We start from the raw sequence: 6,000 nt of genomic DNA, 5'->3' as shown, positions 1-6,000 counted from the left end.
TTTTCCAGGAGGTACAGCTGCGTCCCTGTAAGCGTCTTGATGCTTCCTGGGGTAGAATTTGAATGCTGGGATTTCCATTCCCCGTAATATTTACTACTCCAACCAGATCCACTTTCAAAACAGAACTCAACACTTTCATTCGCTCTTATGCTTTTTTACCATTTCCCCTTCCTTTTGTATGGTGGTTTAGAAGATGGTTGTGTGACCTGGAGGTTACTAGGGGGGTGTGCATAACCGGCTGGCCCGGTTCGATTTAAGTCTGAAATGGACCCGAATTGGACCAGGCCAGTTCGGTCTCTCCCGGCCCTACCTGGAGGGATTGAACCTGGGATCTTATGTATGCAAAGCAGATGCTTTGTCACTGAACTATCGCCCCATCTATTCTGTGATGATCATAAAATGCCAGAGTTGGAAGAGCCCTTGGAGGTCTTCTCGCACATCCCTACCACGGTTCGAACGGCTTTGCATTCTAACCGCAGTTCGAATCGAGCTGACTCACGCATCCCTCTCTTACAATGAGAAAATCTTCCTCCTGTCTTGGCTAAATCTGCTCCCTTGTCGTTTCAAACCATCCCATTGAAACCTTATGCTGTCATGAGATCCCTTCCCCAGGGCACTTTCCCAACTTTAAAAAAGCTGGTAGGGGGTCCTTCTCTTTCTTTGTTAAAACGACATAATGAATGAACATCCAATTGAATTAACAACATGCGTGCTGTGCTTAAAAACATTGCAGCAAGAGGCAGACAGCCCTCCTGAAGTATGGAGAGAAGGGCAGGTTAGAGGAGTCAATCAAGGCTCAGTTTGCTGGTAAGCACGTCTGTCATTCAACTGTGATTTGGACTATGAAGGTGTGTGGGGTGGGGGTGGGGGGCAGAAATCAGGCTCAGGAACAGCCTGACGTTTCCTTGTTTTTCATTGTTGCACTGTGGGCCACACAGAGAACAATTTGGTATGGGATGGCGAACCAATAAAGTTTATTAATTATTGCTAGCTTGGCCTGGCACAGAGCATCTGCGCCTCTAGTTTCCCCCCGCCCACTGCTGCAGATTTCTTTCCCCGCCTCCCTGCCCACCGCTGCCATTTTCTTCCCTGCCCACGCACTGCCACCATTTTCTTCCCACCCACGCGTCCACTCTCCGCTCACCCATCCACCCCCGCCCGCCGCCACCACCATTTTCTCCCCCCACCCGCTGCCACCGTTTTCTCCCGCCCGCCCCACCACTGCCGCTTTCCTCTCCCCCTGCGGCCGGCTTGCTGGTGAACTCTCTCAAGAGCTGCCACGCATGGGATTAGTGACAGGTACGCCTTAGAGAAATAGATAGGTAGACAGATAGATAGATCAAGAGATAGATAGATAATTATTCACAATGCACTGTGACTCCCCTTATCAGGTACTTCTGTGCCCCGGTGCTCTAAATGAACCATTCCGAGGTTAACGGAATCAGGCCCTTTAGCACTCTTCCAGTTACCATAGCCATAAACCAATTTTCAAGTTGATATTAGACATACCCACTGGCAAGAAAACATCTCCTCCTATACGGCCATATGATACGGCCATACAGTGAGTAAGGCTGTGTGCACAAGCAGCCCTTCCCAGGTTAGAGAAGCCCTACCTGAGTAGGACTGCTCGTGTGCAGCGCCAGGATTGAGCCTGATCCCGGAGCTGCCTCCCCTGCAAGCCTGAGTTTTGTACCCGGGCTTTTACCTGGGTTACCTTTACTTGGGTTACCTTTACTTAGGTTACCTTTACCCAGACAGGAACATCCACCAATGGACCATCGCATGGTGCATAGTGGGATATTCAGAGGCATCGTCCCAGCCTCTGGAGATACACACTGCTTGGAGGTCTTCTGGAGGTGTTAGCTCTCCATCACCTTTGGAGTTATGTGCAATCCCACGAGGATTCCTTGCACCCCTTCATCCAAATCATTACTTTAAAAAAAAAAGTGGGACCCTAATCAGGGTAACAACAAGAATCCCCAGTACAATTTTCCCAAAGCAAACCAGCTTGTCAGAATCAGAGAACCGTCATTTCTTGTTGCCATGCTAGTACAGAGATAGGGTTTTCCTCTCTGTCTTCTCCGCCAAATTGATAATCAGTCTCTGAAAAAAGACAGGGGAACTCCTATGGTCGAAGCTCCTTTCTCTTGAGAAGAGCGCCCCCAAGGGCACAGATTCGAAATTGCTTGTCACCGTTTAGTTACCCCTGAACATGATTTAACTCAGGGGTTCCCCACCTGTGGCCCTCCAGATGTTGCTGGACTACAATTCCCATCATCCCCAGACACAATAAATTGTGGCTGGGGGTGATGGGTACTGTAACTCAGCAACAGCTGGAATACAGCTGGAGAGGAGAGCTGGTCTTGTGGTCGCAAGCATGACTTGTCCCCTCAGCTAAGCAGGGTCTGCCCTGGTTGCATATGAATGGGAGACTAGAAGTGTGAGCACTGTAAGATGTTCCCCTCAGGGGACGGAGCCGCTCTGGGAAGAGCAGAAGGCTCCAAGTTCCCTCCCTGGCAGGATCTCCAAGATAGGGCTGGGAGAGATTCCTGCCTGCAACCTTGGAGAAGCCGCTGCCAGTCTGTGAAGACAATACTGAGCTAGATAGACCAGTGTTCTGACTCAGTATATGGCAGCTTCCTATGTTCCTGTGTTCCTAAGATCTGGAGAATCAAGGCTGGAGATCGCTGGCCAAAGAGATGTCTACGGAATAAGCCAAGGAGATTGACGTGCATTACCTTCAAGGTGTGCATGTGGCTTCCCGACGTCCCAGGCTGTATGTCAATGAACACTCCCCTAATTCATTGCGTACATCTCCTGGCCTCTCAGATCTTGCTTAGCAGTGTCAAGTTCTTGTTTATGTAATGCAGCCTTCCTTTCCCCCTCTTTGCTCCAGGCGAGCCAAGAACCCAAGCAGGGAAGAATCCTGACGGTTTGGTCTTTCATTTGGCCGATGGGTTTTAAATATTTAGAGAGGTGAAAGTAAACAGCTGCAAAAGACTCTGTGCATTCAGTCCCGGAGTTTGAATGGGCTGGGATTTATCAACGGATCAGCGATGGGGTCGGGGAGAGGAAATCCTCTCTTTGGAGGCCTTTCCACCCAAGTGTGTGTTTGCCTCTGTGGCCCCTTCTTTGCAGCTGGACTTGCTGGTGGAGTTTCCTGACGTGTTTCTCATTACTAAACTTTCCTTAACCTCTCTGGCTGTTAATGAGCTGCTTTGCAAAATAAACGGAGGGTGCCCGGCTTGGCAGGGACCAGGAGGCGGTGTTTGCTCAGAGAGACCAGAGGGATGATCAGGACCGAGAAGCCTTGTCCCTGGCAGGAGTTTTGAACCTCCTCACGGGCAGAGATCCAGAAGCCACATCATAGTACTCGGGGGGGGGGCTGGGCTTGATTAACTGCAGTGTGAAGCAGGCAGTAGCACAGGACCCAAATCAAAGGCTGCTTGGTCTCTTTGGAGGGAGATGTGAGGCAGCAGGGCCCCGCTCCATTGGCTTGGCTGGGACTCCTCAATTTGGCTCCTCCCCTCCAAGAGGTTCATTTAGCTCCTCCCCAGAAGTACCATTTGGCTCCTCCCCCAGAAGTGCCTTCATTCATTCATTCATCTATCATATTTCTATACTGCCTGATGTGTACATCTCTAGGCAGTGTACAAAATTAAAAACTATATTTAAAAAGTAAAAACAGCTCTGACGCCTCCCATCCCAGAGTTGCATTTAGCTCCTCCCCCAGAAATGTCACTTGGCTCCTCCCCTCCAGGAGGCTCCGTTCAGCTCCTCCTGTCCCAGAAGGGACATTGCATCCTCCCCAGGGGCGTATCTGGGGTAGGGCAGGCAGGGCACGTGCCCCGGGCGCCACTTGAAGGGGCACCATTTTTTTAAAAAAAAATTTAAATGGCTGCCGAAAACAAAATGGCCACCGTGCATGCTCAAATGCCCTCTGTGAGGCCCTAGGCCATGCCAGGCCATTTGAGTATGCGTGGTGGCCATTTTGTTTTCAATGGCCATTTTTTAAAAATAAAATTAAAAATGGCCACCGCATATGCTCAAATGGTCCCTGTGAGGCCCTAGAGGCCAGCGGGGGGCAGAGGAAACCTTTGCAACCCCCCCCCATGGCCTTTAGGAAGCCCCTCAAGGGGGCTACAGGTAATTAATATAAGTCACTGTACACATATTCAGATATGTGACTTGTATGTGACCTTCAGACTTTTATTTTTCAGCTGATATTATGGTAAAGTTATCTGAAAGATGAGTGTCAGATGTTTGGACAGGGGGCACAATTTCAGTGCTTGCCCTAGGCGCTATTTTCCCTAGATACGCCTCTGATCCTCCCCTAGAACTGTAATTTGGCTCCTCCCCTCCAGGAAGTTCCGTTCAGCTCCTCCTATCCCAGAAGTGACACTTGGCTCCTCCCCTAGAATTGTAGTCCTGCTCCTCCCCTCCCAGAAGTACTGCTTGGCTCTTCTAGCAGTGCTTTTTGGCTCCTCCCCTCCTAGAAATTTCATGGGGCTGATCCCCCATATTCCATTGGGCTCCTCTCCTCCCAGAAGTGCTTCCATCCATGGCCACTCCACCTGGTCATTCTGACAGTTATGCAGTGTTTTATAAGAATGAAGACTGGATTTGCTTATTTTCTTCTTCACTTCCCACCTATTTTTTTTCCTTTTGCAATTGGAAAACATGTACAGTGCGTAAACATTCTCTGTAATGATAATAACATGACTGGGTCATCTGATGCAGCCACGACACTGCACCAGCTCTCTGTGCCAAGATCTAAAATGTCTAAAATTCAACCAATTAACCCATAAGACTATTCTCTTGTTATCAGGCACCATCGTAACGTTTTATAGAATGTAGGAACTGAGGTCAAGTCCCTGCCCCAATGTGCTTACAATGGAGAGCATCCAGATGAAGCCAGGCATGACTCTGGGAAGCCCACAGGCAAGAGCTGAGAGGGGCATGACCTCTCTCCTGATGTTGCTGCCCTGCAACTGCTATTGAGAGGCGTCTTGCCTCTGAGGCTGGAGGTGGCCTATAGCCACCAGACTAGTAGCCATTGTTAGATCTGTCCTCCATGAATTGGTCTAAGCCCCTTTAAAAGCCATCCAAGCTGGTGGCCATCACCACATCCCATGGCAAAGTATCTAGCATCTAGGGCACATTGTATGCTTGCCTAGTCCATATGAGGAACAATGATAGTCAATGATATATGCATGATTTGTATCAATGCCTTTATTGTATTGTCTTGCTGGTCACTGCCCATAATACAGGTCGGCTTGACTTGATATCTCATGTTAAATATGTGCCGTTTCAGCTATGCATCGTGCTGAATATGATGCATTCTGTTTCGGAGACAGATGCCTTTAAAAAGAAGACGCCAAACGATTTCCCTAGCACCAGGAATAATATATGTGGCTGTAAGTGCCTCTTTTCAGATTGTTTGGAATTAAGTCTGAACTTCTCTGGGGGGTGGGGGCCAGGGCCTTTCTGGCTCTTCATCATGACCAAAGGGTTTATTACATTTCAGATGATACTATTAAATCTGTGCTCCCTCCAGAGATACCAGGTAGACGTAATAGACTTAAAAAGTAGAAGGCCATGTCTTAACTGCCCCGGGGGGGATCGCCAAGTTACCGAATCAGTAATTTAGGTTTCCCATAAAAGGACAATGCTATAGGTTTCGCTTCCCCCTTCTCCCCCGTCTGCATCTTTTTATGTGTACAGTTTATAATTTGTTTCCCTTTCTCAACCCCCACTCACCTCACCACACATTACCTTTTGTGGAGTTCAGGGTAGAACAGATTCTCCCCTGACCTGTCTGTCCATTTTCATTTTGTTTGTTTGTCTCGATTTACTGTCATTGAATTTATCCCTCCTTCTTCACCTCGTCCTTTTTGCTTGGAATTCACACACCTTTCGGGTTCTGCAGCCTCTTTGGTTTCTCCAGGTCTGAGCCTCTTTGAATGTGTAAACCCTGTCTCTTCTGCCCAGGACCTAGGG

Source organism: Hemicordylus capensis, chromosome 16 (genome assembly GCF_027244095.1).
Source record: "Hemicordylus capensis ecotype Gifberg chromosome 16, rHemCap1.1.pri, whole genome shotgun sequence".
Taxonomy (NCBI): Eukaryota; Metazoa; Chordata; class Lepidosauria; order Squamata; family Cordylidae; genus Hemicordylus; species Hemicordylus capensis.
Note: the sequence above shows the minus strand (reverse complement) of the source record.